We start from the raw sequence: 13,696 nt of genomic DNA, 5'->3' as shown, positions 1-13,696 counted from the left end.
TTACACTCAGAGTGTGTCTGAAATTGATCCCTGTCAACTTACAGTGTTTCTGGCAAAAAGAAATCCAAATACTTATTAAATATGTACTATTTATTTTCAATTGCTGAGTAATGATCATTACTCTGAATCTACAAAATATGCATAAAATTGAAAATAAATCTTCAGCTATATTATCATAATGTCAAGATTCCTTTTAGCACAGAAACATGAACTGGATAATGATGTACCTTTATTAAAAAAAAAAAAATAATTCTGAGATTACAGTTTGCAATAGACACACAGGAAAAATAATCTGCATTCTCCAAATCCTATCTGTAGCATGTCCTGATGAGATTTTCCCTCCTGTTTTCTCCTTTTCTTTGTTTAAATGAATGCAATGCACTATATTATTGAAAAAAAAAATTGTAAAAGATGCTATTTCCCCCCCCCCCCCCCCAGTTTGTTTCATTTCCTGTGTCACTGGCACTACATTCTCTATTAATGACTCTCAATGTGTGGATCTTGATGAAGTTATTGATTGGCAAAGGTTTTTTCAGGTGTCTAATTTTGTGGGACTAACAGATTGGAACTTGGTAAACATGTTTTTCCCTTTCCTTTCATGAAACGCTAGGTAATTTAAAAAGAAAAGTACTGATCCCCCAAATAATTATATTTCATACATATTTGGTCCTGAAAAGTGGAATTAGAAATACCCTGACTATCCTTTTAACAACTTCTAGGCAAATCTACCCTGTTTACAGAGAACAGGTTTCAGAGAATAGGTTTCAGTTATTATTTGTAAATGTGATGCCTGGAAATTGGCCTGCAGTCTGAATCCAGGCTCAGGAACAAAAGACATTTTGCCATGGAAGCTTAAAACAGCATCTCAGTCCTTTGATATCCATCCCTCCAAACTTCTGCAAGACTTGTATGCCCAATTCATTTTGGCTATTTGAAAACCACCAGGCTGTAATAATTAAACTAACAATACGAATGATACAGGTACCAAAGTAGCTTTCTCCCATAGACACCTTGTCTATTCAGTGCTAAGAGAAATAATGTTTAATATGCTCATTCAGGTCAGCTGAGCCATGATAAAAAAAATTTACAAAGATACCATTTGATGAACAAGCTGTTTGCTTCTTTTGGGGCTTAGGTTTTAGTAGGGTTTTTTTTTTGAGGGGCAAAGTGTGTTGTTGGTTTCTCCCTCATGGAGTTTTTGTTTTATGTCATATTGTTTTGCTGGGCTTTTTTCTTTTTTTAGGAGAACCATATCACTGGAATTATTAATTGAAAATAGTGCTAGAGGTGGCTTTGTGGTATTTCCCCTGAGTGAGGAATAAAGATAAACTTATCAAGCTTTGTAAGAATAAGATTTGGGGATAGTGACTGCTTCAAAATATAAGTTACTTTCTTGTTTATTCTGGGAGAATGGGGAAAGCTTTTGAAATCCTACCTGGTCAAAAAAAAAAAAAAAAAAAATAAAATTACATTATCTCAAATATTGAAAGTATTTTCTAAGGAGATAACAGTGTCATCACTGTCTCACTTGTGGTTACAGCATTTACCTCTATGTATCCCCAAGGCTTATTTTAAACCTTTCTTCACTTCCCACATTTTTATGCAGTAGAGTGAAGCTACAAAAAATTAAGCATGGCGTTTACCCCATTCTGATGTTGACAAAAACTAGACACCTTTTTTTTTATACCTCTTTCCAACTGTATGTGTTTTTCTGTTCACATAGAATAAATTGTTTAAACTCCATAGATGCTCTAGGAACAGCTGGATGCGTGGAGAAGACAATGGAGGGGATGGATTTGTATTGCACTGGATTTGTATTGCACGCCAGGAAATGCCAGCTTTTCTTCAGAAAATGGAAACATGGGAGCAGGGTAGAATATCCCATTCTGGGAATTGCTTGTGATCTTAACTAAATTTAATGGTTAGATTTGTTGAAATTCATCAGAAAGTAAATACCAAAAATTACTGCTTTAGCCAAGCCGCCACAAAGATTCAGAAATATAAAACTTCTGGAAAATATGTCAGGGATCCGGTATTCAAAGTTCAAATCCAAATTCAATATACTGGGAGTCTCTGTGATTCTGAGACTCTTGTCAGGAAGGGACTTGGCATTTTTTGGCCTGTAGAGAGAATTATGACATTAGTTGCCTGAATGGATGCCCCTGTGAGGCTTAGCTAAACTGTTTCTTTACAAGGTTAAGCTGTACAGTTTATGACTGAACATTTGGAGATTTTGTTTGGGTTTTTATCCTCAAAAGCTGAAGAATTCCATCAAGTCTAAAAAGAATATTTTCCTGCTCTAGAAGTATCATTTTCCCTCAAAAAATTACCTGCTGTCTCATTAGGAGTTAGGTGTCTCTGGAAGTTATGCAAATGTATTCCTCATCTACAAAAGGGAACTTAAAGTATAAAACCAGATCTTGCAACTGCTTTCTTTCAAGAGTCTGAATCAAAAATCTGGGCACCAAAATTTGCGTTTGATCTCGACAAATAAGAATCACACCTGTCTCTGACCTTTGCTAGTTGCCAGCAGGGTAACTTACTTGAGGTCTGACAGGGTAAGATTTGTCTGAATCTTCTTGATGTCTCTCCAGTTTGTCATTCCTGCATAGCTCTGATATCCCCTGAGGAATGTCAAAATCCAGTGGACCTTAGACAGAGACAGTCACGAATCCGCAAATGATGTTTTTCTCAACAGAGTTTTTAAGTTTTTTTAAAAAATTCCAACCCAATAGCTTCTGACCAGGGAGAATAGAAAACATTAGACATCGTTAACATATTTTATTTGTTTAAATCAAAGCTTTTTAAAGAAAAAGAAATTTGTAGAAAAATCTTCTCTCTAATAGAATTAAAAAATATGACAAATATAAAAAAGTTGAGGCTGTTGTGGGAACACAAATAGAGGCCAACAGAAGGAGAAACAGAGATACTGAGGTGAAAGAATGAAGAAACAAACTCATAGGCACATTTTGAGGTACTTATATTTGTAACAAATACTTCCCAGCTATACTGCATGTTTTATGATTGAGCAAGTTTAATTTTGATACTGATCAGTGCAGTGGCATGTTCAGTTTATATGACAATCAGGTAATCCTAATTCAGATGCATCAGCATGAATAATGACATATAAAGCCTGTTAATATATTAATTATTATGGTGCCTTGGACTGTGAAACTTTACACAGAGTTAATTATCACCATGTTAATGAGTGGTGTAGTGATAAACACAGAGCAGATAATTTCATTTGTTCAGTACATTTGAGGAGCTAGGTATTCATTACAGTGTTAAAATTAGGAGTGAATAACCTCAATTCTCCCACAGTTTCTAACATCCACACTATTTATGCCAGTGCCTGAACTGCACTGTGGATGCAAAAAAGTTGCTCATTAACAGAAATTAGCTGTGTCTCTGTGCCATTTTGTCTTAAGGTGTCTGAGAATAATGCCATTGTTTTCTGTCATTTCTGTATAGAGGAAGAAATTTTTTATTGCCTAAATAGTTGAGAAGAAAACCCAGAGTGGAATCTTCACAGTTTCTTGACCCCCTTCAATCTTTGATGCTTACAAACCATTATACCTAGGAAAAAAATAGCAACCTGAATCTAGAAACGCCTTGTATTCAGTAGCCGTGGGCCTACTGCTCTTATTGTTTTCAGTACCCAAGACCCAGTTTACAAAGTCAGCTCCAGCAGATTACAAGAAATAGAGCCTCAGTAATGAGAAGGTAAAGCAACTTTTCATGGCAACCCAAAGATAAATCTGACTTCTTATTCATACACTGACTTTTGAACAGCGTGTTTGATATTTAACAAGGCCAGACCAATAAAATAAAGGCCAGAAATTCTGGGATTGGGAGGTGAGATTCCCATCGGGAGTGAGCACCTTGGGTGTCATAAAGGAAGGGATAATCCGAAAAAGGGTTTGTTCTTTGAAAACAAAGTGCAAGTGCAGGTCCTCCTTATCTGGATGCTCAGCCCTTGCCCAGGTTCTCTGCTCCATCTAGAGTCTTCTTGTTTTCTCAAATTCTTTAATTCTCATGATTTGTACCTTGTTTCACAGCCAGTTTTGTATGTGTTTTCTATGTTTATTATGTATCTAATTTTGGTGGCTGCAAAAAAAAATGCATGGGTGAACATGCTGCATAAGCTCCTCAGAGAAAACTTTCTCAGCATGTCAGCTGCTTCCTCTCAATACAAACTTTTATTGTTTGTTTTTATACATTTTATAAACTCTAATGCATTTCCACATTGGCTTATGCTCTGGGGAGCCTTTTGTGGAACTTTTTATGAATAACACTAACTTAACTGTTCTGTCTCGTTTTACATATAACTCTGATTTGCTTATTGTTAGTAAGCAGACTCCAGCCCTTTGTGTATTTTATTGACTAATTTTATTTCACACCTGAGACATTTTGACAGTCTTTAAACCATGAATGTTCTCCACGATCCACTCCCAGGATGACTTATTACAACAAAACTTTTCAGTCATAACCAACAATATAGAAGGCAGATTTTGCTATAATTTCACTGCAGTCCTTTAAATGATTATGCAATTGATAATCCATTACTGTCAAGTGGTCATTTCCCTAAATAGATTTGAGTTTATGACACATAAAATCAAATACCATGTTTCATTTGTTTTTCTGCCTGATTGGTGTTCCCCATGCAGCTTGAATATGTGCACCTGGATGGTGGTGCTTAAGCATGTTCTTGACAGCAACTGCAATATTTTATATATATGACTTGTGAGGACTTTATTAATGCTTCAGCATTGCTTTAAGAATAACAGAAAAAGGAACTCCAGGAATGGCAGGGCCGGTGAGTACAATTCTTGTGTTTAAATGGCCTGAGCTTAATATGAATTTAAAGTAGTGGGAGGAAAATCCTGTTTGACAATACTGAATTGGGAAGACCTGTTGACTCCCTCAAAGGCAGAAAGACCCCACAGAGAGACCTGGACAAATCAGAGGACTGGGCAATCACCAGTCATATCAGTTTAACAAAGACAAGTACTGAATTCTGCATCTGGGATGGGGCAACCCTGATATTCAGACTGGGGAATGAAAGGCTGGAGAGCAGGGCCCTGGAGAGGCGACTGAGGCCTCTTGATGGCAAGTTGGATATGAATCAGAAGTGTCCTGGCATCTGGGAGGGCCAAATATGTCCTGGGGGGCATCAGGCACAGCATCATCAACCAGGCAAAGGAAGGGGATTTTCCTGCTCTGTTCTGCACTAAGATGGTCTCACCTTGAATATTGTGTGCAGTGTTGGGCACTGAATTATAAAGAAGATACTATGCCATTAGAACATTGGAGAGGACATATGACTAGAGGCTGGGGTATGTGGCTTGTCCAGCCCAGAGAAGAGGAGATTGAGGGGAGACTTCATAGTGATATAATGGTCTGCAGTTTCCTGATGAGGGGAAGCAGAGGATCATGTCTTCTTTTTGGTGACCAGTGAGAGGAACCAACCGAACAACACAAAACTGTGTCAGGGGAGGTTTAGGTTGGATATTAGGAAAAGGTTCTTCACCCAGAGGGTGGATGGGCACTAGAACAGGCTCCCCAGGGCAGTGAAATTCAAGAAGTGTTTGGACAATGCTCTCAGGTACCTGGTATGACTCTTGGGGTATACTCTGATGGTCCATGAGCTGGACTTCAATGATCCTGGTGGGTGCCTTCCAGGTCAGAATATTCTATGATTCCATGGTCTCATGGGATTGTTTCATCTGAACTGGCAATCATAGAAGAAAGAAATCAATGGCTCCATTTAAATATTCTCAACTGAAGTCTCTTGCTTTTCTCAAAATTAGGTCATTTTATATGCCTTCACCTTCAAAGAAGCAGAGAAAAACAGAGTAAGGACCACTGAAACTGACAATGGTTTTATCAGATGACTCTTTTCTGGGAAGCATTACCACCTTCTCCATGTCCCACTCAAACACCTTTCAGCCCAGCTGTGCCCAGTTTAATTCTTTGGGAACAGGTTGTAGCGTTATGTGAAAAGGGATATGTAGCTATTTCCTTAAGGGTTATGAGAAGTAAACACATGGCTGATTGTAGGAATTCAAGGATGGTGTTGCCTTGATATTAATACAGTTTTAATGAAATGAACAATTTATAACCTTTAAGAAATGGTTTTACAGCTTCACCTATCTCTACATCTTTTTACATCTATCTATTGAGATACAAATATTAAAATACACATCCAGTGAATGTTTTCATATATCACATAAATATATACCATAAGTTTTTTTAGAAACTGGGTTGAGACAGAAGAGCTTAATGCTTAATGAGCCATAATGCTCTTTTTATGGCTCATCTCCAGCACTGAGCTCAATTTGCCATGTTCAGCCCTCTTTTGGTGGTCTGGATGAATAAAACTTTCGCTTCTTTGGAGGACAATGCTACTGGATGAGTTTTACTACTGAACTAGCCTAAATACATTGGTAACAGAGTCAGTCTCTCCTGTTTCTATAATAGGCAGCATGGCAGAACTCTGATGAAAGACAAAAAAGTTACTGAAAATTATGGAAAAGGAGAAAGAGAGAGAAAAAAAAATGTCCACACATGGTCTAAGCACATGGAAACACTTGCACTTACTTTTGAGTTGCACATAACAAGGACATTAATAGAAACTATTTGGCAAAATGGACTGTAGAACCAAACAGCTGAGAAAGTAACTTTTTTCTAGAAATCACTGGTTTAAAACAGTTCACCTCTTGGGATAGGAAAGATATATCTATGTGAGTTGAGCAATTGATACTTTTCTGAAACCTTCAGAATGGGTTCCATATTATTCAAAACTCCCAATACTGACTCTCATTACCTGTGTTCCCAACAGTGCATCAGTGTGGCAATTTGAAATTACATCAGCCCCAACTACAGCTACCCCATATTTTACCACAACATTTTAAGGCATGATGGAGATTCCTTTAACCAAATCTGGCACTTTTCTGATTTTTCCTTCTAAATTTCAATCACTATAACATTGTAGAGAAAGAAGAACTTAAGAAAACTCAGTAAAAACAAAAAGAAGAGGGTTTTTTCAGACAGAAAAGAGGAAAAAAACTCTATTCTGGTAATGTAAAGGAGGGATTGAACATTTGTTTCTTTGCAGTCCAGTATCAGTGTGAAGACTGAAAATTACTTCCAGGGAACCTAATAGCTGAAATAGCTGTTAAAGAACAAGGACTGCTAGTGACTCAAGATATTACACACCAGGAAGTTGAGACAGGATCAGGTACAGAAATGAACCATAAGAAATGTTCAAGGAAAGGAGATGATTTTGTTAGAGGAGTCCAAGAGAGCCAGGCTTAGGCAGCTGAGCCCAGAACTGGCAGAAGAGATAGGTCAGCCCTCCAAGGATGCTTGTGGAAGAACAAAGGAAAAAAAAAAGAGTTCTGAACCACTGTGCAATGTTGGCATGAAACCAAAAGTGTGCAAACTACCCAGAAATACAGCACAACTGTAAATCAGAGAGGCTGTGAATTACCCAACCACTTTTGCTCCTTAGAGTCTCTATCATGTGCAAGGCAAGGAATAAGTCTAATCCTCCAAACCAGTTCCTGCCTTCTGTGCATGCTTGCTAGCATTTAATAACTAAAATCCTGTCCCCTACCCTGCCTTTTTTTTTTTTTTTTTTTTTCTTTTTTTTTTTGTATATTGACACCACTAAATGGCACAATGTGGTAGTTCTGCTGTAATATCACCACGAAGTCATTGCAATCCTGAAAGATCCAAGGAGAAATTACACCATCCAGCACTAGACTGAAGCTCCAGGCATAATTCTAAAAGCTGTCCCACAGTTTGAAAAAACACAGAGTAGATATAACATACACATCAGGCTGGGCCACTGCCTATACTACCAAAGCACTAAGAAACATAATTCAGTGGTTTTTTTACACCATTAGTCTTGACAATAAATCTGCAGGATATCTTTTTATTAGAAGTAATATATTTCAGATAGATATTCAGAAAACATTTAAGGCTTTCATTATGTGTGTACAAGAAGCTGGGTGCTTTTGTCAACAGTGATAAGTCAAACAGCTTACAGTGAAGCAGTGTGGCAACAGCAGAACTGTACAAAACATTTTGCTGCATGGAAATTGTAACACTTCATAAGCAAAAAATAATAGGACTATTTACAAGAAAAACACTCAAATCCTAGATTGACAAGGCAGCACAAAAGGAAAGAAAAAAAAAAAGCCATTGAAGTAGCAGATAGTGTGGAAAATTAAGCTGTGTTCTCTGAAGAACAAGTCCGTGTGTGTGTGTGTGTGTGTGTGTGTGCACATCAATTTCTGAGTGATAGAATTTTCAAGTGTCCATCACTATCTTTCACACTAAGCTAAATATATTACTTTGTTCTGAATTTCTGGGCTTAATGGTCTTAGTACAGGAGAAAAAAAACTATGAAAGGGTGTCGATTTTCTTACCAAAAAAAACCCAAAAACCAAAAAATATATATTGCTTCCTGCATGATAAATAGCAACCTTACATCAAGCCATTCTTAAGCAATACCTATTTATCAGAATATATTGTTTATGTTATTACTTATAGATAAAACATTCATTTACTTCATCTCTTTCATCAATGTATTCATTTCTTCCACAACTACTTGGACTGCAAGATCTTTGGGACAGAAACCTGAGTTGCTTTATTAGACTGCTGCCAAAGCCAGCTTTGAAAATGTTGCACTGCACAAAACATACTGGTATCATTAAGGTTCTCCTACATTTTAGGTAACTCATGTCTACTTGTCTTTAACTTAAAATATATTCTTATGAAGATTATTTTCTTTCCAGCATCTCAGAACAACTATGAATTATTTTAACTTAGCTCTTCTCACATTTTTCCCCATAACTGATAACCTCAGCAACCAGCATTAGCATCTTACGTGGACTAAAGCCAGTAACCTACATGTTTGGTGAAAGGAAAATTTGTTCTTCAGCTCATTAAAGTAATTTAGTTTGGATCTGCACCAGAATCAGTATGATCAGAATTTAGCCTGATATACTTATTTGTCAAGGGTATTGTACATTTGGGAACAGGCTATTACAATGCAAAAATAACACAGCCAATACCATTTGGTTTACTTGGCGTTTTCCCAGTTAGCATCGATTTTCGTGCAGCAGTGGCCAGTTGAAATTGCTGATGAAAGAAGTGATAATTTTCTTGATGTGGGATGAATAGGACATGTTAAATTTAGCACCAAAGTAGAGAATGATTTAGTATCTGTTATGGAAGAAAATGTTAAAATAAAGTGAAAAAAAATACATTTAATGAAGAATTAACTTGTCAGGGCTGTAACTGCCTATGAATCATGAAAAGGGAATATGATCAATTCATATCAATTAATATCATATGTCATGCATAGATGAAGCAATTGAAATTTTTGCAAAGGCCTGTGGCAAGCTTACAAAATAATCCTTTTCTCTTTCTGATGTCTTTGCCTAGGTATATTTTGCAGTTTTCTTCTTAATTTGACAGTGCTTGTCATAAATTTTGAGTCACAATTCAAACACACCCATTGCCTGAGTAGTTTGTTGGTTTATCTCTAAGTTTGTCTATATAAAGCTGAAGTAATGAGGACTAAATGATAGTTTCTGCTTTGCTCCCATCTCACCCAAGCCTCATCTCGTCTTGCCCTGGCTCTACAGCTCTACTTTGCACATATTTAATTTCTCCCTTTAAATCATTCATCTCTAACCCTACACATCAGGTCCTCTTAAATTAATTTTGTTTCTAATGCATGAGAGAGATCATTTGAGTTTCTATTTCCTACACTGGTATTTCTGGTCCTGCTGAGTGCTTTCATATTAATGGCAACCCATGGTCCAGAGTGACAGTAAGATCCCTGGTGAACACAACAAAAGTCAGCACATGCTTTACTCTGTCTGCATCTTCTGCTGATTGCAGGCACTCTACAAAACTTGCCTTTTCAATGCCAAGAACCTGCACTCTTTTCCCTAACTCTGAATGCCCAAAGCATCTTATAAAATTAATACCTTTTCCTTCCTGAAACACTGAAATATAAACATCCTTGTTCAAACTACAGTGTAAGCCTAGGGGTGCAATGATTATGACCTTTATGGTTTTTTAATCCTATATATGCTAATTTATCCATGTTAATCCAAATGCAGTTTACAGAGCTGTAAATACCCAAACTGCGCATCAAGCATTAAACAAATATTTCTATGCAAATAATCTCTAAATAAGAAGTCTGCAGATATTTTCTAGTTCTTCTGTGGCAAGAAGGTGTAACTGTCTCAATTTTGAGAGGTTTTTATATTGTCCTCAAACTCACCCAGTCAGAGAACCTCCTGACTTAGGTAAACTTAAGGTAAACCAGGCAAGGCAGTTTGACATCAGATGTATGTTTTTCATTAATTAACAGTTGCAGGTGCAGGTGCTTCTACAGGGCAGTGATCACAGAACTGAGCCTGAGAGAGTTCTAGAAGCTTTTGGAAAATGCTCTCAGGCACATGGTGTGACTCCTGGGGTGTCCTGTGCAGGGCCAGGAGCTGGACTCCATGATCCATATGAGTCCTTTCCAACTCAGCATATTCTGTGATTCTGTGAAGGGATGTGAAACAGCCTTTTAGGACAGTCCCTTCCCCAAACTCTTGCTGCTCAAAATAAAACCAAATAGAAACCATATGACAGAATATTTCAAGCTGCTAGGTAATGACAGGGAAAGGTTCCTCCAGTGATTTACTGTTTAAAACTGAATTCTCCAGCTAATTTTCATAGATCAGATAAACGTTCTGTTCCTTGGCTTCCCCATCTGGAATAGCAGTGCATACCTCTCTCGCCAGGGAACTATGCACTTTAATTAATCAACAATTGTAGATTGCTATATAGAGCGGAGCAAACAATCTGGAGTGAGCAGTTTATTCAATGAATTCAGCCTGCTTGCAGAAAATCCTCGAGCAGATGGTGTTGCCATCAACTGCACAGGAAAAGAGCGAAATATCACCCCAGTCTGACTATTTCTGATTTGTTTTATTTCACTTACATAATCTTTAGCCTCAGGGAAATATTTCTCAAGGATGAGGAACCCTTTCTTTACAACAGTCTAAGAGCTGCCTCTGAAAATCCAATGCCCATGGGACCACTGGAGCTCCCTCTGTACAATTCCCAAGGAGGTACGTGGAGGGGCCTTCCATATGCAGCTTGACTGATGGAAGACCACAGGGAACTGTTCTCACTTCAGAGAAGATTTTTACCATATCTGGAAAGCCTTTTTAACCATCTTGTCTTGGCTGAAGTCTTCTGATAATTGGATAGCCTTGCCTTGACATCAGGAACTAAAATGTATATTTTCAAGGATAACAGGAAGATAGCAATCCAGAATGATTTTTACTTTGAAATATTAAAAAAAACTCACCTGTCATGTAGTTTATCAGAGCACAAAAATTCAGTTATTCAAGAAAACAGGATTGTTTTTTATTATAGGATCCTGCTTATTTCAAAGCATGGGGCCTCAATTTATTTTGCTTTATTTTTTTATATGTATTCCCCTGGAGACTAAATTAGGGTTTGCATGAATTTTCAAAAAGATATTTTATAAAATACAGTGTTTTGCTATCCACTGCATGACAGCCAACATATCAAAATTACACCTGTGTATTAGGTTATATGGATTATAGCTTGAGCTGCAATTAATAGCCTTGCAAGGGCCCACTCACACAGTATTTGACAGCTAATGGTCGGTGTGATGATGTGGACTGTTACTCAGTCTCTAGTCACAAACAGAAATTAGGCAAAATGTTAGCTTAAAACTAGATGTTATAAAGGATTTCACTGCTGAGTCAGAATTTAGATGGCTTTGTTTTTCTAAGTCCCAAGATGAATTGCCTGTCTATACCTTTTTTTTTTTTTTCTTCTTTTTTTTCCTGTTTACAATTTTAGAAGTCCCTAAAACCTACAGAAGTCCTTATGCTTGATATATGAAGCCTGGAAAACTGCTGCTTTTGGGGCTTGGTTTTTCTTCAGCAGCAAAGGACTCCTCAAATCTTTTTTAAACTAAATCCTGAGAGTCTTTGTGTGTCAGCTCCTGATAATAAAAGAGAAACATCTTTTACTGTTCCTACTTGACTGGAAGTTACATTAGAGATCATGACATGCTTAGTGCATGTGGGAATACACATTACAGTGAGATATAATGGAGATTAAGAGTGAATATTCCTAAACAAATGGCAAGCCAAACATATTTATTTTGGTTGCAGACAGGAGAAGGAGTTAGTTAAGGACAGGTCAGTGAAAAATAAGGAAATGTGGAAAATGAGTTTGGAAATGTGTTTGCACCTGAAGTCCTTCCTAACAAGCCATCTGTAAAGAAAAGGTTTATTAGTAATAAACATAATTAGCAATTATGAGCAAAAGTAAACAGATGTTTTGTTTCACAGATTGCTTGAAAATAAAGGCCTCATGGCCAAACACCATTGTTTATTTAAAGAAAGCTTTAGGAAAGTCCACATGCTGTCTTTCCTGGTCAATGACAGATATCTTATCAGAGCTTTGTGTAGCACAAAGTAAATAAAATACAATCTGATAAAAATTTTTACTTATAAGAGCAAAATGTTCTGGACCTGGACTTTTGAGTTTAATTTACTTATATTTTTATATTGAAAATTATACTATACTAGGTCACAGCTTTCCAAACTGAGGCCCTTTTCTGCACAAATTCCCTGAATTCTAGCAGACTATGAATCCATTGGGACTATGTTATAGAAGGCTTTAAAATGTGCCTTGATTTGCCCCTTAAAACTCCTGATGAAGTACATTTGATTAGTTTAAATGAAACAAAAGGAAATCTTTTTTCTTTATTGATTTTTGAAAGATTTGGCCTACCACCACTGTCTCTAGAAAAAGAAAAACAATACAAGAGATTAGGAATCTTTGGTTTTCTGCATAGTCACATCATACTAGACAAAAATTAATTTCTTGCAAACAGTCTACCACCTTGTCCTCATTTTGGTCAGGTCAGGGTTAATTTTTTGCAGTAGCTCGGAAGAGTTTCAGCATTTTCCCTCTCTCACTGCTGACAATAGTGGCAAATGTGCCAGACACAGAGGTGAAAGCTGATTTAACAGGAAACCCTGTACCATATCCAATTGTTCGTTCCTGTCCATGAGAAACAGAAAACAATCTTTAATTGAGCCTTCTAGCATGACCCATAGGAGATGAAGCCCTGCTCTCCTGAAGGAAAAGTCATGACTCTATCCTGCAGCTGACAGCAGTCATCAAGGAGATTTTTCACCAAGGTGCTTTTTATTTTCTTTTATTCTCTTAAGCCTCTTTTTTGTCCCTGTTTTTCACCACAGAATTTGACAAAGTATGTCTTTCATCCTAATTTAATCTTAGACCATTTTTGATGCATTTTAAATGATGCTCAGAAAAAAAAGTGTTCTGAATCACGAGAGAAGCTAAAAATAAAGTAATTGAGGTGTTCACCTTCTAATGAAGTGATCACTTTAATTGCTAAACATACATATACCAAATAGACAATGTCTCTTCATACACCTTAATTAAGATAATTATTCCTTGGATTCCAGATGTTAAAAGAAAATCTCAAAGCAAATTTCTGGGTTTGGAAAACTTAACATTAAATTTTTGTTTAAATCTGTGATTTAGTCATATTTGCATAACTAAATTCAAGTTCAGAAACCCAGCTGTCAGTCTTTGACCTTTT

This window comes from Zosterops lateralis, assembly GCF_965231275.1.
Source record: "Zosterops lateralis genome assembly, chromosome: 3".
Classification (NCBI taxonomy): domain Eukaryota; kingdom Metazoa; phylum Chordata; class Aves; order Passeriformes; family Zosteropidae; genus Zosterops; species Zosterops lateralis.
Note: the sequence above shows the minus strand (reverse complement) of the source record.